The sequence below is a fragment of the Ceratotherium simum genome, chromosome 8, assembly GCF_057802395.1.
Source record: "Ceratotherium simum simum isolate JZ-2026a chromosome 8, ASM5780239v1, whole genome shotgun sequence".
In the NCBI taxonomy this organism is placed as follows: Eukaryota; Metazoa; Chordata; class Mammalia; order Perissodactyla; family Rhinocerotidae; genus Ceratotherium; species Ceratotherium simum.
In genome coordinates, this window is record NC_141907.1 from 39,939,921 (window position 1) to 39,953,830 (window position 13,910).

Sequence of the window (13,910 nt, forward strand, 5' to 3'; positions counted from 1 at the left end):
TGAATTATTTGTAACAACAGGTAAGAGTTAGTTACCTTTTTCTTCCAAGTCATACACTTAGTGAATAACTTCAGTTAAGAGTTTACAATAATATTTGAATCTCTTTCTTGAGTAAAAAACTGGAATGTCCACCTGCATGTACAGATGGATTCATCTTACCTGAATGTACTCTTTACCACTTTCCTGCCATTGTGCACAGACTTGAGATCAACAGTTTGGCTTTTTAGTGTCCCAATAGGTTCACGTTGACTGTAAACTTGGAGTTTACACTGAGTACTCCTCTTCTACATCGTTTATTTTAAACAATAATGATAACTAGACTAGTTCACTCACATTTGTATCCTGAGAAATGTCCATCTATGCCTAAGCTTTGTTCTGTCGTTGCTCCCTCCCTATTCCTGATTTGTAAAAACATTTCTCCCCACCTCCCACTGTCTCAATTTATTTAGTAGCCTTTGTGCAGAGTCTTTTCAAAATCACTTTGAAAAGTGATTTTTATCCCTAGCTTCCATAATTATTTAATGTTTTTTAAGAACTCTAGTGAATTTTTCAAACATGATTCCCCCTTACAAAGAAGTAGCCTATCCCCCCAAAAGATTATATTTGCTTAAAAACTGTAAATTCCACTTTCCCCATATATACATTCATGCAGAATTTATTTTAGATTCCACTTGTTCCACAAAGTGCAAGAAAAATTCCATAGACACTACATTAAATTTATCCTTGGATTCTCGGCAAGCCATTACCCTCCATGGGGCTCACTTTTCTCAGCTATAAAATGGGCATAACATAGATGCCCTTTGCCAAATAGAGCAAGCCATCTCATTATTCATGAATGCGTATAAAACACTCTGAGAACAGCTCAAAGTCCTTTACAAGCATTAGGCCATGAATCTTTCTGAAGTAGACTGTTAATTATGTGTCATTATGCTTTGTTTAATAGATGGAAAACCTGAGGCATGGGAATATAATACCCAGTTAATAGCTGACTTAGAAATCTAGCCCAGGCTTTAAACATTAGAAAGATGTCAGGGGAAAAGTCTGCATAGGAATTCACTCTGCTCTGGTTTTTTTATCAAGAAACTACATGAATGCAAACTCCCTAATGTTGCTGGCTGCCCTGCCCCTCCTACTTCCTCATGCAGTCCAGGACTGGGGAAATGGGTGGGAGGGTTGGAGTTCCCTGCGGAAGGACTTATAATGCCTTCCCCTGCTTACTGGAAGGTTCATGAACCCTAGACCAGGTATCGAGGTCAAAGGTAGTTTCACAGATATCATAACAACCTCTCCACCTTTTGTTACTGATCCTTGGAAACTTTTCCTACCAGACATCCAACAAAATGAAATGAGGCTATAGACGTTACCAACAAGAACACGGCATCTGCAAACGGAGACAGGCTCTGTCAAGTCACTCTGGCTTTATTATCTGACCCACAATTGGGTACATAACATGCCTCAATAGCTCCAGCTAAACCTTGTGTCTTCACACAAAGGAGATACTGTTGATCTAAAAGGTCAAAAAAGAGGATAATGGAAACTTTGTATAACTTTACATAGCTAGTGAGCTTTTCCAAATTATTATTTTATGTCCTTCTGACAATGATTAACAGAGGTTAGAAATCCTTAATCTCAGAGTGGTATTTTGAGAAATATTCCCCAAGGAAATAATCTCCAAAAGGGAAAAAATATACCAACACTATTTACTTAAAAAAAAAAAAAAAAAAAAAGTAAAACAACCCCAAATGTTCAGCAATTGAGGAGTGGTTCAAAATACTACTGCATAGTAACAAGACAGACTATCACCCAGCTATTAAAAATGATAATTATTCCTACAAAAAATACCTATATGAAATAATGCTAACCAAACATTATGCCTGAACTAATTATAACCTCATAAAGTAATTGCATATATATAGAGAGAGAGATTACAGAATTTGGAGTTACATAAACAGTTGCACTCAATGCTCCTTAGGTTAATTATTACCTAGAAAGTCGCTAAAGACTTTTAAAAAGTCAAATGATGATAGAGATGACTGAGAGGGGGTTCACCAAGATTCTCTCAGGAACAGTTTTGGGGTCATTTTTAATTTCTTCTTTGTAAGCTTCAGTGTTGTTTACATTTTTTAACAATGAATATATGAAACGACAGGTTTTTTTTTAATGATGGCAGGGAGAATCCAAACAGCACATTGAGAATCGGCGGCATCTCGAGGTCTACCCTTGGTCTAGGAGAAGCAGGAGGATATGTCACCAGCTCTGAGCCCAAAAAACCTCTTTCAGCTACGACTCCAGAACCTATGAACAAGAATTCTTTCATGCAATGCTTCTACATCTGGTTTAAATGACAAGTTGACAATGCTTAAAAAATTTTTTTAAAGTATTCATACCTAAATTTACATATCTAACAGCATTCACAACTCAGTTAAATTGTATTCCTGTTTCTCTGTGTGGTTAAAGGATGAAGCACTTTTATCACTCAAAGCAGGAAAATAAAAAAGAAAGCCAACTGCCTTCTATGAAACAAAAATAACCCCAATCATAAAAACTAACTTCAGGGCCGGCTCCGTGGCTTAGCGGTTGAGTGCGCGCGCTTTGATGCTGGCGGCCCGGGTTCGGATCCCGGGCGCGCCCCGAGGCACCACTTCTCCGTCCAACGCGAGGCCGAGTCCCACGTACAGCAACTAGAAGGATGTGAACCTATGACATACAACTATCTACTGGGGCTTTGGGGGGAAAAAAATGAATAAATAAAATCTTTAAAAAAAAAAAACAAAAAACTAACTTCAGTGAATGCTTAAATTATATTTGTAGAAAAATAAACCTTACAATCACTCCTTTGTAGGAAAAAAAAAGCCACAGTTTCATTTTCAGGGCGGTCATGTGGAAATCCCACAAGTTGTGGTTGAAACATAATATTGGGGAATCCATGAGGACATGAGAGCTTCTAAGCAAAGAGTAACAGAAAGACAGTGTGGGAACTCTATTCAAGATAAAGAGAAGACGTTAAAATTTTCTATTATATTAGGCTAGAACTTCACAAAAATTAAAGATAAAGGGAGTAGGATGCTTGACAGGGAGTTCTGCATTATAACTATCTCATATAGTGTACGACAGTTTAAAGTCTGTCACTTTGGTACTCTGTAGCTAAACACTTCAAGAGCTTTTAGCCTTAAAAAATAAATGACATGTAGTTATAAAAGGAAAAATATGTATATTGCTGAAATCCAAAGAGGTTTTCCTCCTTTAGAAACAGAAAACTCACCAGACTAGACAACCTAATCAGCACACATTTGCCTCCCTCCTCCAAAAGCCACTCTTAGCCATAAAATCCAAGATAATCAACACTGCTAAGAAAAAATTTATGGATGGAAAATAATAATAATATGAGAAACAGTACACTTAGGAAAACTTAAATTGAATGCCCTATGCTTCAGTCTACACAGTCAAAGTGAAGTGAAACTTGAATCAAGAATTTAATGAATTTAGGCTTTTTTTTCCCCTTAACTGCCAAGTGTCCACAAATATCTGGAAAATTCATTTGGTACATCGATCAAGTATTTATTAGGCACTGTGCTCTTCCCTAGGTGAGCCGAGAAGACAAAAAGTACTTATGTGAAGCATTTAGCACAACAGAGAAACACCATACTGCATGGAAAGAGAGGTTGCAATGGCTTCAAAGGTTCTATTCAGAAAAGGGAAGGATCCTGCGGAAGCACAGAGGGAGGAATGAGCACTGCAGGGATTCCCATTGGCCAAGTTTTCATTCATAATGGCACCTAGTAAGTTCATGCTGATTAAGTGTTTTCTATCTTATACTTTGCTCTCATCCTCCAGAGAGCTAAGTTACTATGCACCCGCTCCACTGTAGCAATTGCCAGCACTGGTGTTTTCTGTATTCCTAATGCATAGCCGCCATCATGGTAGAGTTTTCGCTCTTTCTGCGCAGATAACACGGTTTGGGAACAACGCTCTTCCTACTTCAGTGGAAGCTGACTCTTGTCATCATGTTTCTGTGTGTAAGCACAAAGTCATGTTGATGTTATCAAGCCACTGGGATAGAATGCTGGAAGGTCACACTGCATTAAGGGAGCCTGAGGAATGACTCAACTGGTAAAACAGGGTTGGGAAAGTTGTGATCATCCATGAGGAGCAGGGTAGGTCAGTCATCTCCGCTCAGCCCTGCCAGGAACAGGAACTTGGTGCACATTCCAAGAAGGGCAAGAGCTTTGAAACAGGAAGAGAGTATGCTGCTGCTGGTAAGGCAATTGTGTGGTAAACTGGCCTCCAGAAGGAAATAATAACTTCCATTTGGGCCACATGGCTGCCAGTGACACCAGGCTCACCTTTCAGATTAATATATCAGACTCACAAAAGCTGAGCTTGACCGAAAGGTAAAGACAGTCAGAGGCCAAGAGGACAGAATGAGTCCTCCTAGACATAGTGAATTTGAGAAATAGGAACACCAGAATGACCACCAGGAGCCAGGACATGAGCAGTAAGCTACATACTACCCAAGCTAGGGCTAGAGAGGGGTTTTGCCTCCTGTGACAACTGTGATCAATTGGTAGCGGATGCTTAGAGTGGTATAAGAAGGAATCTGAGGTCCAAACTGGGCTCGGTCAAAGAATACGCCCAGACCGGTCAGAAAATGCTTACTGTTGGTAAAGGCAGGGGAAATGGCAGTACCGTGCCAGGGCTGAACCACACGAGTCTCTCAGTAGAGGCTGGTCAAGAAATCTATATACCAGGCACCAGTGGCGGATTAAACAAAACCCTCTACTTTCTCTCACTCCTGAAAGCCCAGTAAAATAATAACAAAGGAATTTTTTTTTTCTTTAATGTATAAACCCACAAGGATGGGGAGAATGAGAGAAGAGACAACAGTAAAAACATTTTGGTGGGGTGAGGAGAAGCCAAGAAACAACCTGATTTATACCACAGAATCTCCAAAATGCTAAATAATTAAAGGCAATTGGACCCTCTGCAGGGAGAGGGGTGGGCTAAAATAAAGAGAATTGAAAGCCTCTTTAAAAAGCAGGTGGATGTCCCAGATCCCTTCAGCTACTCTGAGGAGTTAGATGATTGCCCCCTCCCTACCCCAGCAAAAAACACCTGGAGTTTCCTCTCCCCCTTCTCCTCCAGAGAAGGTAAAAAAGAGAGGGTCTCTGGATTGGGGTACATCAGGCACAGCTCGGGTGTTTTACTGGAAACACCATGGAGGGGCATATGAACATGCAGAAGCTGAGATTTCCAGCCTTCTTCTCCACCTAGTTCCCAGATCACTGGCAGCAAGCCTCTCCCCCACCATCCAAGAAAAGACTGGAAGAGCCTCTTCTGAGGACTCTCACCAGCTCAAGAAGTAATGACATCAGAGGTTCCCCCAAATAAAAGACCCAGCCAGATCACCCTACAGTGAAGCTCACAAGTGACAAGGCCACCACCACATCTTCAGCTCTGTAACCCCCCACTCAAATGTGAGCAGACAACCAAGTGTATTAGAAATACAAGAAACACCTTTAACATGAAAGGCAGAGACCTAAACAATTGAACAGACAAAAGCAACTTGGGGAAACTGAGTCTGTGCAGGAAGGAACAAACTTCCAAAAAGAAAATCATTAAGCTCCTCCAGGAGATAAGAGAAGACACTGAAACCATAAAACAAAAGCAAGAGATACACACACATCACACACACATATATATGGATACATATATACTCAAAGAACAAAAAAAAAGCTTTTAATTTAAAATACTAAAAATATGATTACAGTCAAGAAAAATTCAGCAGAAGGATGATAAAATTGAGAAAATCTCCCCCAAAAGTAGAACCAAGAAATAAAGAGACACATACTAGGAAAGAAAAGTTAAGAAAATTAGAGGCCCGGTCCAAAATATCTACTATCTGAACAATAAGAGTTTCTGAAAGAGACATCACGGAAAATAGAGGAGAAAATTACAAATGAGATAATTCAAGAAAATTTCCCAAACTAGAGGATGAAAGTTTCTGGATTCAAAGAGCCCAGCACAATGGATGAAAGTAGACCCATACCAAGGCACAGTATCATGAAATTTCAAGATTATGGAGGCCAAAAGAAAATTCTATAAACTTCCAAAAGGACACAGCAAGTTTGTAACTTGTACACAGGTTACTGGCAAAAACTGAGGAATCAAAACAGTTCTGAATTTCTCAACAGCAATACCACAAGCCAGAAGGTGACAGAACAATGCCTTCAAAATTTCCATCCTAGAATTCTAAACCATCAATTGTCAGTGGAAAACAGATATTTTCAGGCATTCATTGTCTCAAAAAATAGACATCCCATGCATCTTTGACAGGAAGCTCCTTGAGGATGTGCTCTACCAAAACAAGGCAGTCTACCAAGATAGAGGAAGACATGTGCTACAGGTAACAGGAGATCCAACACAGCAGACAGATGATGGGGATCCTGAGGATGATGCCAAACGGAGGTGGTCAAGCGGACAACTGTGCCCTATGGGTAGAGAGGGCAACCAGGCCAGGTTAGAACAAGCCAAGAGGCTCAGGGGCAGCTTCTTCGGGAAAATGAAATTGATAGACTACCTGATGCATCTGAGCGAAGATTTAGAAAACCGGCCAAGAGCTTTGGGTTAAATTAATGACGAGTACCTAAAAAACTAACCAAATGAACAAACAAAGCAATTATTAACTCCAATGAAAACAAAAAGTTGTACTTGGCTTAGCTATGAATATTGATCTAACCAAAATTACTGTTTAACTATTGCAAGGATGGGAAAATAAGGAAGCTGTGGTTGGGTTGGGGCTTAGAGGAAAAAAGAGAGCCAAGTCATCATCTTCCACAATGGGAAGTCAACAGATAACGCCTCAAACTGAAAAACTCAAGAAGTATCAACTATAAGCAATAAGGTCAAAATGACCAGCTCAAAGAATTACAGTGGTTGTTTCTGGAGATGGAAAAATGTAACTTGGATAAAAGTTTAAAACTGAAAAACAGAACAAAACAAAACAAAATTGGCTTCAATGCCCACACATTTTTCCATTATTTGCTTTTTCTTTGTTCCCCTAATAACAATTTGTTTGGAAAAATTCCATCCTTGTTTCCCCTAAACAAAAGATAATGTAATTTTCACTTCTAGACCACAGTAGCTGTAGTCATCCGAGCTCTGAGCAGTCAAACATGGTGGAAAAGTTAACAGTTATAATCCAGGCCAGGAAAGGACTGGTTGAGCTAGGGCAGAGCAAGCCTAGGTGGAGGCGAGCTGGGAGGTGGAGGCAACTACTAAGCCCCTCTCCTCTGGGGAGCTTTTTGACAAAGCTATTCTCATGGCATAATCACAGGGTACGGGGTAATTTTACAATTGCCAGTGACCATGGGCCAATTTCACTCCTTTCTAACAGATTTACACGCCCAATTTAGGACCCTAATCCAATCAAGGCAGCTGGCCCCCAAAGTGGTTATTCTGGGTTCAACCACAGTCACTCCACTTTCCCTGTGCAGCCTGGATAAGAGAGCACAGTAAGGGCTCTGAAACAAGTGACACTGTCACCAACAGATATTTGATGATACTGAGTATCCAGTGCTGAGATACTGAGCATCCATAGGGCACCCAGCACCAGGCTGAGGGTCCACACCCCTGTCAACTATGCAGACCAAGTATCCCTGCCCTAAACAATAATTCTCCCCAGGGGTGGGAATCCAGAGAGAGGTGGAGTGGGATGGAAGCTAAGGAGCTGGAAAAGCTGGGGCGCGGACAGGAGGCACCAACCTGGTTAACCTGGAGGAACTTGCAGGCAGAGGTGCGCTTGGAGGCCCAAGGCCCAGGCTCCCAAAACTCTGGATACCCAGAGGAAGGCAGGGAGACCAACAATTCTTCCCCAAGCATAAAAGTGGCCAGACACTGCCCACAACCCCCGCAACCACCCTGTCAAGGGTCAACTTCAGGCAGCAAAGGTCGCCATTCTCTGAGCTTTACCATGACTTGATAAAACACAGCCCTTGCCCTAAAGGTCTAACTAGCTGCTGAGAAAACACGACAACTGTTTGATCTTGATACAGAATAAGTACGTAAACAGGTTGAAACTGCTAGAGCATACATTAATATTCTATATTCTTTCCTACTTGAGGAGATGTGAAAATTTTAGTTCAAGGACCTATGTGGGGCAAAGGTATCGCCAACTAGAGCACAGCACTGATTTGCATGATTTACAACACTTGCCCTATACAGTTCCCAGGGCCACAATGTACACATCCTTGTGGGAAGAATCAAGATCATTAACATAAACACGCTGCAGTAAGCATCATGAGCTGGCAAGAGTAGTAATATACTGATCAGATTAACTGGGGCATTGGGAAGGTATAGATCTTTCTCAAACACTGAAAATGTAACTAAACTAAAAAATACTTTCAAATATATAATGAGAAAATTACACACTCTTCTCCATATATGGAGACATTCTATAACATGTGATTTTTGCCAACTAAGGAGCTACCAGCATCACAAACTAACCTGTTAAATCCTAAACTTATTTGGGAAATCTATTGGTTTGTTGGGGTTGTTTTTTTCTCCCCAGCTCTTTAGAGGAGAATCATCCAGAAGAAAGTAAATGCTCAGGATTTCCTAAGAGGAAAATGGGCACTCACTGGAAAAATACAGGGTATATGCTCAAAACGCTTAACTATTTTGGATAACCTTCAAACCCACTTAGCCACCAGCCATCCTGTTGTTCCAAGTTAACATTGAGATCAACCCTTCTAATCAAATATTCCAGTCTCCAAAGAATGGCAATAGATGAGCCTGTTTCCGAACCTGGTGCAGAGCCACGTGTTATTCTTCCATTAAAAATAAAAATCAAACCAAAGGAAACGTAGGACCCGAGGAAAAGTGCACACTCCCGGGTCAAGGCCCCAATTTTTGCAATACAGGGATTCACCGAACCCCTGTTTTCAAGATTCAAACACAATTTCCCAAATAAAAAAATTTGAGTTTGGTGGAGTGAGGCACTCGGACACGCGCAACTGTGGAATGTCGCCGTCGATTCTGACAACTTGCAATCAAGACTGCGCTGCTGCCCAAGCAAAGAGGAGGAATCAACCTTGACGCGCAGCTGGGAAGTGAACCCAACGCTGAACTTGCCGCGGGGCGGCCTCGGCCCAGGGACCCAAGGGGAAAAGGGGCAGGTGCTCCTCGGGAGAGGCCAGTCCCGGAGCCGGGAGGCGGAGAGGCAGCGGCCGCCCGGAAAGCGCGGCTACGCCGGGGCGCGCACCTGTCCCTTCTTCCGGGACCAAAGGGGACGGGATCCCTCACCTGGCGCGGCGCTCTGTGCTCGCGGTGGTGCGGAGGGGTGAAAATCCTTCCTGGTTCCACGAGGGTCAGTTTCCAGGCTTGTGGAATCCACCTCTGGCCGCACGCATCCCAGTCCCGACCCTTCCCGCCCGGGGTCCCGCAGTCTCGAGGCCGCCCCTGCCGGCCCGCGGCGTCCTTACCTGGCTGGAGCGCGCCGGCTACGCCAAGCCCTGGAGAGTGAGGTCCCGCCGGCGCCGCGGAGTCCGGAGCCTGGCGCCCTCCGGCCCCGCCCCCGATCGCCCCGGCCCGCCCCCGCCCCCGCCCCCGCCCCGGCCCGCCCCGGCCCCCGATCGCTCCGCCCCCCATCGCTAAGGCCCGCAGCGACAGGTTCCCACCGCCCTGCCCGCGGATTTGAACCTGGAGGCCAAGTGAGTCGGCGGCGCGTCCAGGTTCCCGCGACGCAGCGGGAGATTCAGAGAAGTCGCAGGAGCGTCCCTTGTGTTCCAGGACGCGGCGCTGGTCCTCCCTAGGCCCGGCCCACCTACGCCGGGGGAACCGCCCCTCGACGGCTGGACGCCGCCGGCCCGGGAGAACCCCGAGTGCCTCCTGTGGGTGACCGGGGACTTTGTCGGAATTAGGGACCGAGCCTTCTCTTCCGCTGAGTGGTGGCAGGCCAGGCGGCTGATGCGGTGCAGTGGAGCGAAGCAACGAGTTTTACCAAAAGAATAAGTCTGTTTACTGTCAAACCTGAGGCAGCGGAGCATATCTGATACACGTAGATGGTCACGTGTCCTCACTCTTAATGTAGTAACACTGCACTCACTCACTGAAGAGTAAAAAACTGCTCTTGCGTAAGACTATGTGCTAGGCACTGTTGTAGGTACTGGACACGCATTAACATTTCTATGAAGTGTATGTTATCACAATCCCCCATTTTACTTGTGGTGAAAGTGAGGCATAGAGAAGTCGCATAACCTGCCAAATGTCGCCTAACTAGTAAATTGAAAAGCTCGGATTCAAATCCAGGTAGTCCTCCTCCAGAATCTGGGCTCTAAACCACTGCTATCCTGACTCACAAAATTTGAGTGTCCACCATGTCCCATGAACTGTTGCAGGCCTGGTGAATACAAGACAAGGACTCTACCCTCAAGGAGCTTTTAGTCTAGTGTGGCGAGAAGGACAATAAGTAATCAATAAGGAAGTAAAAATGAAGCCGCGCATATGTGAGAAGTGTCTTGACTGAAATAAAGCAGGGTGATGGAATTGAGAGTGATGGGGAGGGGGAGGCCACTTTGGATCTGGTGGTTGTGGAGGCTTCTCTGAGGAGGTGACAGCGGAGCCGAGAGATGAAGATATGACAGGTAGTCAACCTGAAGATAAAGCTAAGGGAATGGCAAATGCATTAATAATTATCATGCTTCTTGCTTTTTTAGGACTTAAAAATATGCCTTCCTGTATTGTCTCTCCCTTGATCATACAATAACCCTGAGAAGTCAGACAAGATTCCAATTTACAGGAAAAAAATAATCTGAGGACGGTATTGGTTTAATGACTTGCCTAAAGTTATACAATTAACTAGGAAAAGGGGGCAGGGTGGGGATGGGAAGAATGCACGGATTTGAATCAAGGCCTTCTGATTCCAAATCCTCTTTTGCTCTGGTCGGGGCCGTGAGTATAGTGACCTGTCCTCAGAATGAATTTAGCACAATTTCTCTTTTGTGATCTACTGTCTCCTCCTAGCCCCTCTCTTCTGCCTCTTATCCAGTTCAGATACTTGTGTTGACTAGTTAGCATAATTTCCCCCAGGGCAGGTGTTCTTTGAGGGAGTAGAGGTCAGGAAACTTCTGAAATTGTATGCAAAAAATTGTGTGTGTGTGTGTATGAAGGAGAGAAAGAGAGAGTTATAGTTATATACTTACGGTAAAAAAAGTTGGTTTTCTCCCAAGAAAAATGCTCACATACATATACGCATAAGTGAGAGGACTTGGAACCTTCATCAGATGGACTGATCCCAGAAAGGTAAGAGCCACCGTCTTAAGGGGTTAACTGATAATGTGGTAATTAAAAGAAATTATTTCCAACTCACTTTGTCTGTGCTAGCTGGGTGACTCTGGTGGCTCTTATTTCTGACTCAATGGAAAGGAGGCTCTCAAAGTTTATGACGTTTGATTGAAAGGGCAGCAAACCCATACCCTCATATAACCCCTTCCTAAAGTTTAAAATTAAAAGAGATGAAAATGTCTATGTTGTCCTCTTAGTTCTCAAGAAAACCAGAGAACTGATCTGTAAACAAAACATCTACATCAATATAACTCTTTATCGGTGATAACGGGGGTAGTTTCCATAACCGTATATTACTTCCTGAAGAAAATGAAATTCATTACATTATCAAATAGTTTAAGTAGGTAATATACCTATATCATTCCAAAGCAAGTGGCAGAGAATACTGGTAATTGTTTTCAGGAGAGTGTTGATAAAAAGAGAGACAGAAAGAGGTGAGACTATTAGAGAACTTCAACTACATCAATAAAAAGGTGTCAAACTGAACTCAGGATGTGGTAGGCTAAAAAAAAAAGTTAAATCTTATTATTTCTGATGGGAAAAGTTCAACAGCTTTAATAGAAAACAGAATACAAAGTTTAGGCCTATATGACTCAAAACTTTTACATGGAGCCCTCATCAAAAGAAGGAATCTGTTGGTGGACTTAAAAGGATTACTCCCTGTGCCTCCAAGGAGAAGATTCAAACAATATTATTACGGCCTTCTTTATTTTAATAAAATTGAGATACAGAATAAAAGGCATTTATGTATTCTTCTTCTTGGAGACAGGGACTCCCTTCTTACAAGATAGCCCTATGGCTTCTATAAAATTTGTGTGTTTAGATGAGCAATATCAGGTTGACATAATTTTAGTTCCTTGAGAGAAGAAAATGCCTCTTTTTAACTTGCATATAGATTGCACATTGTGCATAAGAACACACAGGATCAACCTGGAAGATTTGTAAATAAAGTACTGTTTGTATTTGGAGCTTCTCATGCTCTGGGGAACCTAGCCCATCACAGGTGAATAATACGTGTTGAATGAATGAATGACGACAACAATGATGATGATAACGCAGACCTTGTCAGTCTTGTACCAAGAGTCTGTTCATCCATGAAGATGACATCATTGTGGTGGTGTCATATCTGCCTCTCTTTCCATCATGTACTGAAAGTAGTTACTTCTTTGGAACTACACAGAAGGAAGGAAAGAGTTTTAATTGTTGGACACAAAATCAAAAATTATACTCCTGGGAACAGTTGCTAAATAAATAATTCAAAAGAAAGAAAAAGCATCATATGCAAAGTACTTTTATAAGACCATCACTTAGAATAATAAAATAATTAAATGTCCAATAATAGAGAAATGTTTAAGCAAGATATATCACTAGCATGGAATGTCAGGCTGTTATTAAAAATTCTATCTATGTTAATAAAAAGAAATGTGGAGGAAAACTTATGAACATTAAATGAAAAAATAGAACACATGCTTTATGCATCCTATGATTACAACTAAATAAAAATTATGTGGGAAAAATTGTTGGGTTGAAAATAAGAATTATGATGGACAGTTATTGAGGGGGTTTCTATGTGCCAGGCTCTGTTTTTCGGTGCAATAGATTAATTCGTCTAAGTCTCACAATAACTGCACGAAGTAGGTAGAGTTGTTATATTCATTTTACAGATGAAGAAACTGAGGCAGAGAAGGTCTACGTAATTTGCCCAAAGTCACACAGTGAGTGGCAGAGCCAGAATGTGAACATACAGCAGTACAAGTCCAGAGTTTACACTCTTGACAGTGCAACATTGCCAGAGATTTCCTTGTATAATGTTTTTATGTTGATTTGATAGTAAGCAAAACCTTTTTAAATTACAGAGTCAGAGAAGATGTCATAGAGGTAAAACCAGATTATACTCAGAAGAAGAAACAGGTAAAGATGAGAAAGATATTGAGGGGAACCATCTGGGTTTGGTCAATTCGTGTTTTGGATTAGGATCTAAAGAGTGTTTCAGATGGATCCAGCATATCAACGACTTGATAGTTTATGAAGATTCAAATAAAATGAGCTATATTACAATAAAATGTTGTATGCGGTATTATTAGTATGACTAAAAAGTGTATTCTGGCCTGATGGCTTGCACTTGCTGTTTCTTCTGCCTGGAATGCTCTGTACCCAGATCTTTTTGAAGCTGCCTCCTTCTCAATGGTGGCAGTCGTGATAATGTGACCATCACTGCATTAGCAGGAAGCTGAGAAAACATTGGTGAATGATCACAACAAAACTCCCTGCTACAGTGGAACTTACATTCTGGTGGAAAGGTCAGTCATTTAAAATTCGATTTAGCTACAAGTAAGGAACATCCCCTTGAGGCATGCTGAATAAAGACCCATCAAAGATGTCTACAACTTAAATCCCCAGAACTCATGAATGTTACCTTACATGGCAACAGGGACTTGGAAGATGTGATTAAGTGAAGGATCTTGAGATGGGGAGGTTATCCTGGACTATCCAGGTGAGCCCAATGTAATCACAAGGGTCTTATAAGAGGGAGGCAGGAGGATTGGAATCAGAGTCCGTCCTCATCAGAT

The 13,910-nt window shown here is 42.2% G+C and overlaps 1 protein-coding gene across 2 annotated transcripts in view; it reads right to left on the reverse strand.

The window, feature by feature from the left end:
- Positions 1-9,557, reverse strand: part of TEC (tec protein tyrosine kinase) — a 131,249-nt gene extending 121,692 nt beyond the window's left edge. Inside the window, exon 1 of one of the 2 annotated variants that reach the window (XM_004419043.3) lies at positions 9,480-9,557. The gene's annotated coding sequence lies outside the window, so the exon portion shown is untranslated. Of the gene's footprint in view, positions 1-9,300; positions 9,439-9,479 lie in introns of those variants that run through there. The other variant, XM_087434274.1, reaches the window with a different exon arrangement.
- Positions 9,558-13,910: the final 4,353 nt, after the last annotated feature.